Consider the following 15548-nt stretch of genomic DNA (forward strand, 5'->3'; position numbering starts at 1 on the left):
GATAATCATGGTTAATTTGTGGGTGGTTCGACAAAGAGATCCTATAACCTATTGGGCTGGAACGAAAAATAAAACAAATAACTCAATATTTATTATAAGGATTTAAATTCACTGTAGATGGATGAGTTTGTTTGAAGTTAAGAACAAAGCTACACAATTGGCTATCTGTGATCTGTCCACTACGGGTATCGAAACATGGTTTCTAGTATTGTAATCGCGCAGACATACCGCTGTGCCACTGGGGTGTTAGATGGATGGGGATATCTGGAAATATCTATTTGCTCTGTAGAGACCTAATAATCATCACCGAACTCTAAATCTATATCTGAAGCTACATGTATTGATTAGTCATCGTATGTCAAGTTGATTGGACCAAGTAACAACGTCATAGAAACGGCGGTAAGTAAGGCGTGTTATCTTATTACTTTATTCCTATTGTGAGAATAATCATAAATTTATCTTATTAGGTTTGTTTGTTTTGAATTTCGCGCAAAGCTACACGAGGCCTATCTGCGCTAGCCGTCCCTAATTTAGCAATGTAAGGCTAGAGGGAAGGCAACTAGTAATTACCACCCACCGCCAACTCTTGGCTACTCTTTTACCAACGAATAGTGGGATTGACCCTCACTATATAACGCCCCCACGCCTGAAAGGGCAAGCATGTTTGGTGTGACGGGGATTCGAACCCGCGACCCTCAGATTGCGAGTCGAGCGCCCTAACAACCTGGTCATTTTAGGTAGTATCGTAATATTATAATTTCAACATGTTGATATTTTTTTAAAAGTAAACGGACAGCATGGTATCTCAGATTTCATAATTTTACTATAACGAAAAAAATATTTTTACTATTACTTAATAACGTCTAGATATTTGTGATCTAATTCACTTTTGTATTTGTTTCAATTGTCAGTAACAAATGATAAAAAACAAAGTGAGGTGGTATTCCTTTCAAGTTCAGGTACTTTAATCACATTTGAACATAAGAAATTTATAATGAAGTAAAATTTTGATAAATTAATACTCGTAATGATAAATGATGGTAATAGATGGATAAATAAATAATATATGTTTTGTATACATAATGTACAAATGCACGGCGCGCATAATATCAATGGTTTTTAAATAACAGCAAAGCTGTGCCTAAAATTAATTTATCAGTATGTTCAATAACTAATTTTTAAATATAATTAAAGTAGTTTAAGTCTTACGTTATTATCACATATACCAATGAACCTATCCTATGCTAAGTTGAATTTGAATGATTACACACAAATAAGGTCATTATAAAAGAAGAACAGGTTAAAGAAACGGAATTTTGAAAATAGCAGATGTACAAATATACCTGAAAAAATAAAATCATATCAAAGTGGTTTGTGTTATAACATTATCTGGGTTATCTTGATCTTATCGTTGCTCCAATCACAAATCCACAAATCTCTTAACATTTGAACTGCTCAGCAGATTTAGATCACACCTGAATTGTGATAATGTATACCTGCTGAAAATCGTTAAGTGAAAACGTATTTGAATAACTTTTGTATAATATATATATATTGTGTTGTAGCTATGTTTCAACTTGATAATTTAGATGTTTATATTGTGTTGTAGCTATGTTTCAACCTGATAATTTAGACGTTTTGTACTGTTTTTACTAGGAATTTTAGTATGAAGTAATGATGACGCGTGACGACAAGAAGTTTCGTAAGTGTCTAATTTTGATGTGATATCTCGAATTTTCCCGTTTTAGGGGAAAAACAAAAACTGTTATATATAACAACACGAGTGAATGAGTTGGTAAGTTTGTTCAGTGCTATAAAGTTTGAGAATTTTCAAGAAAGTGATTTTTTAGTTTTATTTGTGAGTTAGGATTATCAATGAATATTTTCTGAAGTTCGGTGTAAGAAACAGTTGGGGTTGAGAGTGGTGAGAAAGCGTCCGTCTTTTGGTCTGTCTTTAAGGGATTAGAGGATTACAGCACTAAGTTCTTAAAGAATTACTGGACGGTTCGGAAACCTTTCTTGTTTAGCCGATAGGGAAATTACATAACCCCCATGACTATGCGCGTTATAATCCTAATTATGGAAAAAAAGATTCGCAAGGTCGGACAAAAGAGGGCCTTTTAGCGTGGTTATGAAAAAGAAATATAAGAAAGTAAAATGCTGCCAGTAAAAAACAAAACCTAATTTTCTTATGTGTTATTGACATTGTAAGAAACAAAAATTTGTTATGTTTGAATTTGGTATGAATAAATTCCTGCTAGAAATATACTTGATAAAGTTGAAGGGAAAGCGAAGCGCGAGGATAGCACGATCGTAACAAAGTGGTGTAAAAACGACCTACAACAAATATATGTCAGAAATGCTACCTACAGCACCATGTAGAAATTGTACGCTATGGTTGAAAAAATAAATTGCTTTCATTATCGTTAAATGGATTGGTCTTTCCATTATTTTTACAGAATAATTAGAAAAAACGAAAACTATTAAAAAATATGTCAAAAGCGAGACAATTTCGATGAAAATAAAATAGAATCTAAACTAGACTTCAAGATTATAACACGTGTTCGAAGTGAACCAATGGAAAGACGAAGAAACAGAGTAATGAAAAAAAAGATCAAGAAGAAAAAGATAGAAAATTAAAGGAAGAGCATGAAGAAATATAAGTAAATCAAAGTTCAAGAGGTAAGAGTTTGGAGAAGAATTAAGAATAAAATATATTTAATTGAATACAAAATCAAGGAGTGTATTGGAGAAGTACAGCAGAGGAATTATACAACAAACTCAAAGAAATACATAAAAATCTCTGAAGTATTGAAATATCTTAACAGCAATTCAACAGATACAAAATTGCATCTATGACACAATAAAACATTTGGAAGATTCATTTGTGGATGCAAGGACTAAGGCAGACACATCTTTGTTTACACTTGCCCGAGGATTTCAGCCTTCCACACCATTATCTATGAAGTATGGAATAGAAGAGCCCATCTAGTCTACATTTGTTACTACTACAGCTGTGTCATCTATGAGTGCGAAAATCTTCCTGGGCTACTCCAGCTTTATCATTACCTTCTCAAGTTACAGAATTAAATAAACTAGTTCACAGGATCACCCAAACAAAAATAGAAATAGGCTAACTTGTAAAGATACCATGGAAAATTTAACAGGCTCAGTCCGAAATTATATCGAAACTGAATCAATAATATAGTGAACAACAAGCTGACTGTCTTGCTGCCCATTTAATGACCAGCCTTAACAACGTATGAGAGCCATAATAACTCTCAATGATTTGTGACTGCTTTATGAAAGAGGTTCGGAGTGATACACCAGAATGAAGTTTCCAGGACAAAGTTAAGGAGCAGAGGAAGGAGAAAGGACGAGATCTTAGACAAACTTATGGAAGATATGGAAAGGCTTGGACAATTACCTTACCCAGATGCTCCGCGAGAATTGATTTGACCAGTCCATAGATGTTATGGTGTTTGAGGATATACAAATTATGTAAACTTCAATCCTTTAAAGTCGTAGACAAATAACGGTACTATCCAGAATTTACATTATCATCAGATCAAGTATTGTAGAAATATTAATTCCCTTTAAAGGTAGTATAGAAGAACTGAAAACTAGTTACATGGAATGAGAAACGTAAACAATAAGATAGTAGCTGTTTCAACTGTAACTTAAAAGGAATATTATCAGAAATTTCAGAAAAAAAAATTCTGTATGGAGTAAAAACTATTCCTAAAGGATTCCAAAAAGAGGGATCTATTACTTATGTGGGTAAATTTCCATTACAACTAAAATTGTGAAGAATCAACAGATTATAATAAACCAAAAGGATAATAACTTACTTATAAGTTCAAGAGCCAACTAGATCAAACGAACAACAAATAACTAATATAACCAGATATAATAAAACAGGAATAAACTGGATTTAAAGGGCGGGATTCTGCTGAGAAATGTTATCCATTCAAATTGTAATAAGAAGTTCATTATTTGAAAAACAATCCACGAGTAAATGGATTCATTGATGGTGGGAAACCTTGCAACACGTTGATTAATACTTAACAATACTTCAGATATTTAGCTGAATAGTCAGTTGAGAGCGAGTGCTATCTAAAAATCCAACTTAGATTGAATATGTTCAGAATTGTCCAAAACCAGAGAATTTGCATGAGGTAAGAACATTTCTTGAACTGTGCTCTTACAAACATCATTTTGTAAAAATCTGATATAATGCTTCCTGTACACAAATTACTTGAAAATCCAAATACATTTTGTTGGACTGATAATCGTGAACAGAAAATCAACAAACTGACGAAATAATTAACCACTACACCTGTATTAACATCCCAAAATCTTGAAGATCTACTAATATTAGATATAGGCGCCAGTGATTTTGTTGTGGATGATATTGTAGGCGATCACATGTTTTTTCTCGTGTCATACTTGTAATAACGTGTGATCACCTATCATAACAAGGAAACAAATGCAGAAGAAGGAGAGGCGGGTGGTTGTACATTGTACAATTCAAATAAAACTAAAAAGTGTTGTTAGGGCCCTCAGTCATTTTCACCATTATCTACTTGGACAAAAATTTACACTCAAGCTAAATCATGCAAGAATGAAAAAGCTAGTGAATTATAGCAACCGAGAAGACCAGATAGTGAGATGACTCCAGAAACTTCAAAAGTACTGTGTTAACACTGTGCATCGCCCTGGGTAGAACGATGGAAATAGTGATGAATTATCTCAAAGAACTTGCATTACTGTAGAAAGTATACACTGTGAAAAGAGAGAAGCAAAATATAGTACAAAGGAGCGATCTTAAGTAGAACAAAGTAGAGATGAGATGTGAAAATACCATTGGACAGGAACTACGACTACAGTTAGTACTTCATAATTTTTCAACAGGTAAATGATTAGATGGTAAGACGACGCAAGAGAAAATAAGTGAAATGCCTTTATTTATTTTGGTGCTGGAAATATGTATAGAATTGATGTAAATTATTCTATCTATGCTGTAAGCAAAAATGTCCACAATATAAGCAACATAGGTAGCTACAGCAGAGTAACAGTGGAAATCAACACATCAAGGTGGTAATAGAATGTATCATCAAATCTCCAGAAGCATATTTCATTACTAATCAGGAAACAGAAACTCTTGATGCGAAACTTCTCAATGATTTTTTCAAGATTTTGGAGAACCTTATTCAGCTCAATAACAGAACTTTGGATCGGTCTTGTTTCTGAAGATGTTTCAAATCGTTGGAATCAAAATGGCCTTGACAACTATTTTGTTCTTCTTTCATCTTATAATGGAATTATGGAAAGATAAAACGATACATTTTAAAGTCAATTAGACATTTGATGAACGTCAGTAAATATGGTATGAAGATCTAACACTGCTATTAATGCGTTATCGAATAGCAACACATGAAGTTACAGAAAACACGAACGACAAAATTAAGTGATCAAAAATAATCAATGTTATTTAAAGAATCCAGAAGAAAAGTGGTCGAAGAGAAAGGTCATCTTTGTGAACTTTGGAAGTACGTATTAAATACATAAAACTAAATCTTAATATCTGTAATTAGTGTACTGTTAATCTCTCTGTATCGATATAATGTATTATTATTATTATTATCTTCCCTTTATTGGACTGAGGGCCGGAAATCTGTTAATAATTTATGTAGATCAGGGTACTCCTAAGGGCTTATAATACTAAAATCGGGTTTCGATACTCACTGTGGGAAAAGCACATAGAACCCGCTGTATAGCCCTGCGCTTAACAACACGTAAAACAAACATTTGTCATAAGATTATAATTAAGTTGGATTTGGCCTCTAATGATTAACTTTTAGAACTGTACTGTATTGATTTACAATATTGCAACGTGTTCTTTAACTTATTTTATTGTTAATTAGACATTGCCAATGGCTTAAGTTTCTAAGTTAATCATAAAGGTAGGATAAATCATATTGACATGTATAATAATGTATTAAACAGGCAAAATTCACTTTGAAATCAATTTAAAATAAAACAAATTGCGTTTAGCCTTCAGATAACTCATAACATTTGTTATTTTGTTTAGCTTCTAGGTTTTACGTCTTACGAAAGTTTTCCTCAATTATTAGTACATGTCTAAGGCGACCACTAACTATAGTTTGAAGTTACAATAAGTGAAGATTTTTATATATACAAATTCAGATTGTAAATGCATGCAGCTCTTTTGGAGATAGATATATATATACAATCGAAACTTTAATTTATAAGTGTTACCAGAGGCTTAAAACATTCTCATATTAAGTTCATTGACTGCAGGAAATAAGCGTTTTATAAGAAAGATGCATAATCAGTTTCCAGCATACACCATTTCAGAGTAATAGTGAATAACATCTCAACACTATATGTCAACGACATTTCGACCCATTGAAAGAGAAGCTAGTATTTTTGAGAATAAAAAAAAGACAAAAATAAGCTGTCTTTTCTGCATAACGCGAATGAAATTACTAGTTTGTAGATGAACAAATGGTTCTGTGTACTATAGAACAAGTATGTTTGAGGATTGTGTATACTTATTTATCCCATAGCATAACAATGACAAATTTTAACATGAATGTTTTAGCAAAAACATGTTTCCCAAAGGTACTTTAGTAATGAAATGTAAGAATAAATTAATAATTAAAGCCAGTTGAAGCGTATTTTAGTCAAATACACTGAACAGTGAGGAAACCGAAATACTGATTCAGTAACTTCTACACATTATAGGTTTTTAGTTTTCTTTGGATTGATTTATAACATCATACGCTTCTAGTTAGTTTTTTTATGTTGAAATTATGGCTCCATTAATTCATAAAAATACTCTTCCAGGTATAAGTTTGATCGGAATTTATAAATAGTATATTTATTGTGTTGTCAAGAGCATTGAGAAAAGTAAAAGACAAAGTTTTAACTTTTATTAAATATTGCATTTCGAAGAATTGGAACGTATCCTTGAGTAAACCTTTTGAACCCCTAGAGTTTATACTATTGGAGTCAAAACACAGAATAACTTTGATTTGTTTAGTTTAAAACTGTTACTTGCCGGATTTTTTAAATATTGATTGGCATATTCTGTATTTGTGTAAGAGACGTTCATAGAGTCGGCTCTGAAGAGTGTTTGTCAGTTGTGTGTATATATACGAATATTCATACCTAATTGTATCAGAAGATTTTAGCAAGATATAGGTGCTATAAAGGAAATATTTAAGCGAGTTTTCAGATCATATAGCCTCTAAATACAATGATTAAGAATTCGTTCTTTTCTGTTATATGAAACTAAAAAGGAACAATTTTATTTTGAAAAAGATCTATTCTACTCCCAGTACACCGCAAGTTCTATGCTATTGCAAAAAGGTTATGGTAATATATTTTGTTTAAAAAATACGAAAAATCGAACTCACTACTCCAAAGAAAATTCCATTACCGACTTCCATGTAGGCGGGAAATGTTTCTGGACCAGTAATGGTTAATGCACATCAAGGCACGTACTTAAAGCCCTTTTCTCAAGATACAGCAAAGCACGAAGAAGGAGTGGCCGTTGAAAAAGGTAATGGCAGTTTTGTTATCGAACATGTTATTCGTTCTTAAACCTTACAGTTACACGGGAATATTGTGGAAAGCTGTCCTCTCAATCCAGCTTGGTTTTGTTGTCTCTATTTCTTTCGGCAGATATACTTTTGTCTTCATAGAAATTATTGCTTCTTAATTGACTTGCCAAAAAATCTAAGTGTTTTAAATATTGTCTTTGATAGACTATATTACCAGAATCCTCTTTTTTTCTTTTCATAAACCATGTTTTATCCTTTGTCATTCTCATTTATATAAAGCACCACATATATAGAGTCATAGTGTTTTAAAGAAGAATGTGATGAACAAACGACAATAAAATGTGTTATAAATTCAATGTGTAACACTTCACCTAAAAGAACAGTGTTCACATTTTAAACATATATCATTTAATATTTCATGGGGAATGGAAAGTATAATCACAAAGACTGATTTTCACTTATAGATAGATTCTTCAAAGCATAACCAATAATGTGTTCGTCAGTGGAAAACGTGTTCTATTAAAAAAAGTTGAAAACATCTAAAATTTAATTTTTATTTCAATTCCTTCAGCAGGAAACAAAAAAAATTAGCAACTTACTTGGGTTCAAACGTTTATATCTTTGAAAGGTTCTTGTGTTTCAATTCCAAAGAGACTACACAAAAAGAAACTAAAATGGATGACATCTGAGTGAAAAATAGTTCTACTTGACGAGCATGTGCGGCATTGTCCTAGAAACCACAAACTTTGGCAAGTAGCCAAAAAATCACTGCCCTTTCGAATACTATGCGCGCCTGAAAGATATACTCACTGCGGCAGTAACTCTTTGATAAATTTTAGTCTTGTATTAATTGATCACAAATTGTGTTTTAAGTCTAAAAGAGGAAAGTTCACACATTTTGTCAGACTTTATAATAACATTGGATTATTAATAAGAATCAATATTTAATTGAATGTTAAACAATTAACACTTAATATAACTTCAATGTTCTTTTGTTATCACAGTGTGTGAGTGTTAGACATAAAGAGACAGTGTTAGATATGTTTGCACAGTCAAACGAAAGAAAACATGGCACCATTATAACGTTTGAAAAATATGTATAAACAATATAGTTACATAATGTATATAATGGCTGGACTTTCGGCAAGGTTTCACTGAAAGTGGCTTTAGTCATCATTTTCAGGAAAACAATTGTTCTCAGACTATGGTGGAATACCTTATAACGTACCACCAAGGCAGGATGGCGATCGAAAGCACAACATAGTAACAGTCATTGCCAATATTGTCAAATTATTGTACAAAACAGAATCTTATAATCAACTAGAATTTATTTATGAGTAACTTTAAAATATAAGAACAAGACTGTTTTTTGTTAGTTTGTAAGGCAAAGCCACACAAAGAGCTTGTTTTTATCTTTGTTTTGTGTGTGGAAGAAGCACATAAAAATATTGTTACCAAGATTTTGGCGCCAATAGCTTTCTCAACACTTTTAAGTCTACATGAAAATTCAGCAGATTAAATGGAGTCATTTTAACAGTGGAAAGAATTAGAATATCGACTGAAAATGAGCGAAACACTCATTATGGAAAATCTGCAGAGATTAACAACGCTATTCTTCAAATACTTACCTTGTTGATAAGAGTTTGTGAAACTCAAATTATTGCTATTCTTGGAACTCACGAGAAGCTAGTAATGGAAAACCACAGTCAACGGAACAAACTGACAGAAGTCTGATATTAAAGAAACTAGTTTTGACACATTCTCTTCGCACCCAAAATTGGGAAAGTAGTTGAATATTTGGCCATGTTTGATCTTGTAATAAGGGAACTTGTTACAAGCATCAATACATAAGCACTGACTGGGAAAGGACATCTAGCATCAGGTGTTTAAAATGTTGTCCAACTAGATCCAGACTCATGTGTTGACTGCTGCAAGAAATACCAAATATTATTCGATTGCGCTAGCTATTACCCTTGCCACCATCCACATAATACAGATAAGAGATTACTCGTTTTATCGCAGTTACTGAGGTATCTGCTGTTGAAGATATTCAGGTCATTATGACAGACATCGTTTGGATTAAAGTTAAGAAAGTAGCATCGCTCTTGTACGAATTACGAAACCAAGGATATAACAATGGAGCCAACACGAAATGCAAGAACAGTGGTTTTCAGAAACGAATTAGAGACTGAAATCAAACATCTTAATTATATTACGGAGAAAATCTCTTGAATCTCGTGTTGAACGATGCAGTTAAATGTTACACAGAGACAGTGGCGTTTTTTGACTCGATTGCAAGCGTTTATATCTACTTTTCTGTTTCAACTTATCACTGGCAAGTATCAAAGCATATGTCCTAATTATTTGTGAATCCACTGAATGACACAAGGTGAGAAAGTAGAACTGGTACTGTTGAGGTGTTACATCATTGTAACCTTTATTGCAGGAGACAAAACTCTCAGAGGAGACAGTGGAACTAGTTTCGAAGAAAAGAATAATTTGTGCAAAGATTCTAAGTTCCAAATTTGTGATAATTCTTCTGATATGACACGACCTGCTACCAGATACTGATCTTGACATGTCTAAAATTATTCGTCAATTACAAAAATACATAAATATTTATTTCATCAATGCACGGCTGATGAAGGCTTTGCAAAGTTTTGCAAAAACAGCAGATTCATTCCCCCTCCCCCCCCAAAAAAAACACATAATTTCCGTGTAAACGTCACGATAAATCTTTGGTTATAAGTATTTTTAGCGCAGAGCTATGTGTGCTCTGACCACGATGGGAAATCGAACTTAGATTTTAGCATGTGAATGACGGACCTATTCCTGTACCGTGGCAAAATTTAATATTGAAAACAACCATTCATTCTATGGAAGGGAGGTTTCATCAACTACAGGAACACAGCTCATTGTCCACTTTCTTGTAGTTCATTGCTGACTTGTAGATAAAGAGCTTATTATTGAAACAGCTATTCATTCTATGGAAGGGAGGTTTCATCAACTACAGGAACACAGCTCATTGTCCAATTTCTTGTTGTTCATTGCTGACTTGTAGATAAAGAGCTTATTATTGGAACAGCCATTCATTCTATGGAAGGGAGATTTCATCAACTACAGGAACACAGCTCATTGTCCACTTTCTTGTAGTTCATTGCTGACTTGTAGATAAAGAGCTTATTATTGAAACAGCTATTCATTCTATGGAAGGGAGGTTTCATCAACTACAGGAACGCAGCTCATTGTCCACTCTCTTGTAGTTCATTGCTGAATCGTAAATAGAGAGCTTAAATGACTCACTAAAAGTTCTTCAAATCGACTTAGCAGATGACAAATTTCTGGCGTATGAACGGATAGCAACTAAAGCGAATTTGAAAAGTACATTGTGAAACATCTGCAATACTAGGTTAGCGTCATCATTTCTCAACATCTGTATTGCTTGTTAAAAAAAGATGTTTGCAAATCCAAGTTGATTAATAACCTATTTCAGATCAATCATGACACAAACAAGACCAGTTGTACTGGTAACAATTTCGATCAGACATTAAAATTGCAAATAAAGTGATTGAAATTGAAACAAGGAGTGTGCGAATTCGCCACATGAAAGCAAGAAAGATTAAATTTCTATTATTGTAAAATTTTAAACAGGCACAGTATTCATATGTTCAGTTTTACTGTATCATTTCCTCAAGGTTTAAAAATATATTTGGTTTGTGATTTTGTTGAGCAGTTGAAAGTAAAAATTTGAGAACCTTGGAGTGGTCGATTGAAAACTTGTCGATTGAAAATAACTAGTGCCATGTTGACAAAAGTAAAAGAAGGTAATTTACAGATCCATTAAAAAAGTCCAGAGCCTGCTGGTTAATAAGAAACGCTTTCTCAGATTTTTACAAAATAATGCCTTTAGAGTTGGTTATCAAGATAAAATACTTTAACAATTTTTGCAAACAAAATATAGCTAAAGCTTTCTTTCTTTTTCGTATTTAATAGATGTTTATCGGTTTCCTTGAACAGAACGTGGTCCGAAGTGACTAATGTTGTGATCGATTTAACGGTAAGCTATACCAAGACTGGGTGCTATTATCAAATGTTTAAATCATAGAGGAGTCAGGATAACTCTTTTTGCTCCCTAGATGCCCATATTTCAGATTATACCATTATTTAGTCAAACCACTTTCTTATCTACTGAACATAGCCGTAAAATCATAGAATCACAGAATTTAGAAATCTCAACTATTTTGACTTCAACTAGGTGTTAGATATCAAAATTTAATTATAGATAACTAAATGTAACAATTTATATGTAAAATTATATTATACATATAATATAATATGTAACAATTTATATGTAAAATTATATTATTTTCCATATTTTCAGAAATGAGTGAATAATTAATATATTTTGCAAAATTTTATATTTAAAATTGAAAACAGTCCTTTCATTATTATTCATAATTTTTTTACTAAACTTACGAGGATGTTCGATACAACGTTAATTGTTACTTCAGTAGTTTAATGACCAAACTTTAAGTTACGAAAGAGATAATTAATCAAATTTGTCACATTTTCAGTTCCAAGATACACTCTCAAATATGAGAGGATGCAAATTTTACATGAAATATTAATTTAATTTTTTCATAACCTATATGGCTAAGCCTCCAAGAAAATTAAACAACTTACACATTTAAACGTACAGACATAAAACATATAATAGTCATTGCTAAGAATAAGAAAATGAACTATTTTATTGCACCTTCAATTAAACATTTTATAAACATCTGAGGGACACTGAAGAGAACATCCTAAACAAGTCTACCTACATTTGAAAAGAAAGGAAACCAACAGAAAAGAAGAAAGTAGAAAATATATAAATTTGATAAGACCATTTTATTCATCTAATCTTTTCCGTGCTATTGAAGTATAATGAGTAGGTCTATATTTGATTAACTGAGAAAAAACTGAATACGTGAATTTTAAGTGTATTTATTTTCTTCATGCTTTACACTTGAGCGAACACATCCGAAGACCAGGGAGACCTTAAATCTGACATGTTGAAAGAGAGGCTTAATTTGGGACATTTTTATAAAAACCAGCAACCCAAACTCTTTGAATCCTGCGATTTGTTTCTCTATTGATCGATGCCAAATGTATGCTATAGTTTGAAGTTCAAACATACGTCCAGGAAAGCTAGGAGGTAAAATATTGTTCATCGATATGCAAAATTACTTCACAAACACAATAAAGTACCTTCTATTCTTTAGGAACTTGGTTATAACTCAATAAATCTTTTGACTTTATTTTGTATTTTTCAGAAGCTGCCATTTTACAAGACGTTCAGGTCGTTTGCTGTATTAGTTCTACAAACTTGAAACTCTCACAGTCTTAACGCGCGCTATAAAAGCAGCTGTACTTAGTAACACAATTACATATTTATATAGATATTAAATCCAAACTTTATTGCAAAAAAAGAGCAAATATCAAAAACATTTTCAATAACATTATTGTTAACAGTAATTAATAACCATTGATTTTGTGTCGAATAGCAAAAATACTAATACCTTCATTCCCAACTATTCTATTAACTGAAATTATAGATGTTATCAATAGTATCTGCTGAACGAAATCGTTCTAACACCTTGAACAATTTCCACTGGATCTAACATATATGTTGAAAAATCTCTAGCACATTATCAGAAATTTATTTCCCGACACTTACGAATAAGTTATTTTTTGCTTTAAAAAATTACAATTTTCAAGCTAGCAAATAACCTTTGAACCGTTATATTAACACTTACAAAACTTAAAGTAGTTACTATAAATTGCATCATATATTTTTGCTTGTTTTTTATAAAAAATTGCAACTTGTGATTCTTTCTGAAAAACATATATAAGGTAAACAATGGTTCTATATTATTAATCAAAGTAATGTAATTGGCCAATTTTTAAGATATATGATCAGCAGATAAAGATTAATTATTGTCCATACTTGGCAAGCATCATTTCGATGAAAAGTAAACACAATATGAACAGTGAGTTAACACTCTAGAAAAGATAAAAAATCCGACTGATGAGCTAAGACTCTATAAAAGTTACATAATCTGAAAAGCTGGCAAATTCACATACATTTACAAATTAAATCATATTTAATACAAATATTACACAGTATGAAGAGCAAGTTGGCACGCAACAGAAAGTACACAATATACAAGACTTGTTGAAGCTGAAAATAGATTACACAATTTTAACTAGTCAAACTCTACATAATTCACACAATCTGAAATAAGAGTTAACTGTCCATAGAAGTTTGGTAATCTTAACCATGATTAACGCGAAACATTATCTCAGCGTGGAAAAAAATTAACACTCTACAAAGGTTACACAATATAAATGATAAATTAACACTATACAGAAATTACTCAATATAAACCATGATTAATACTATAGAAGTTATACAATTCCAAAATTGATCTAGCATTCAACAAAACTTACAAGACGGATATTATGCAGATGACTCAGTATGAAAGATGAATTAAGGATAACTAAAACTACAAAAGTTAAACAAACCGAACCGGAGCTAATACTATGCATGATTTACAAATTCTGAACGGTGAGTTAATTCTCTAAAGAAGTTATGTAACATGAACAAAGAGTTGACACTATTAATACGTAACGCAACCTGAAAGTTGAGTTAACATCTTAGTGATGTTAAATATTTAAATGATGAGCTAGCACTACACAAAAGTTGCACAGACTGAATTTACATTTGCACATTTGGGTCGATTAATTGATTTTCTAGACGATTTATTTCCAGCTTTATTCTAAAGAAATTGTTTTTATAACTTTTTAAACTCTATTACACTCTAAAACTACATTATCATTTTTATTAAGTACCAAATGTACTGGAAAAGATGCTACAATTTTAATAATTTGAGTATGTTTACATCGTGAGCTTTCAACGAGATTTAAGTACAAGGATTAGAGTCTCCACTGGGTACGTTTTTTCCATGTCGTTTCAGATATAGACTTTTTTCTTAACTAACTAAAAATTCAAAGACGGAAACAGTTAGTCTAAACACATTTCATTGACACGGCTTTACACTTAACAAGATGGGACAGCCATTTATTGATTAGCCTAACATAGCACTTTAACACGAAAGAGAACTTACCATTTTCAAGTCCTATGTGATGATACCTTTTTTTTTATTGGTTTCATGTAATTAACACATTTTAACGGCTATTTTTAGTCAAAATTTCGAACTTTTTAAAAATCAGTTTTAAGGAACTGAGAAACTGGCATATGCGTTACACATAATAGGCTTTAAATCTCAGCATCTGTGATAATATTGCATATTACTTGAACACAGTTATCATTATAAACACAAGTAAACAAATTTCGTCTAGAGAAGTATATAGGCAGAAATATAAGAGGCTGAATAATAACAAGAAAGAAAAAAAAAACACTGGAATATAACCACATATTTTTCCACAAATATATCATCAGGTTGACAGAATATTGAAATACATGGAACCTTAGTAAGAAGAAATAAGTAATGGACTCAACCAAAGTTATTATATATTTGCATTCTCGTATTTTACTTTGGTAACCGACTTTCATTCGATAAATAAGTCATGATAATAGCTCATGATCTGTATAAAATAAATAAATACATCAAATTCTAGAAAATAGGGGAAAAAAATATTTGTCTCCAATGAATGTATTGTTGTGTAACTCCAAGATTTTCGTGATCCATAAGAATTATTTTCAGTGCATGATACAGTCCCTAATGAACTATACCTTGGTCAACATTCTTCATATCATAAAATATTTGTTCGGTGCAACGTCTATAAGGAATTTAAAACCAAATATCGAAAGAAAAAATGCTGTCAATAAGAAGCATTTAGTTTCATTAAAGGGAGCAGATAAAGAATATAATGTTTGAAAGTATAATAGGC

This window comes from Limulus polyphemus, unplaced genomic scaffold (assembly GCF_000517525.1).
Source record: "Limulus polyphemus unplaced genomic scaffold, Limulus_polyphemus-2.1.2 Scaffold35, whole genome shotgun sequence".
Taxonomy (NCBI): Eukaryota; Metazoa; Arthropoda; class Merostomata; order Xiphosura; family Limulidae; genus Limulus; species Limulus polyphemus.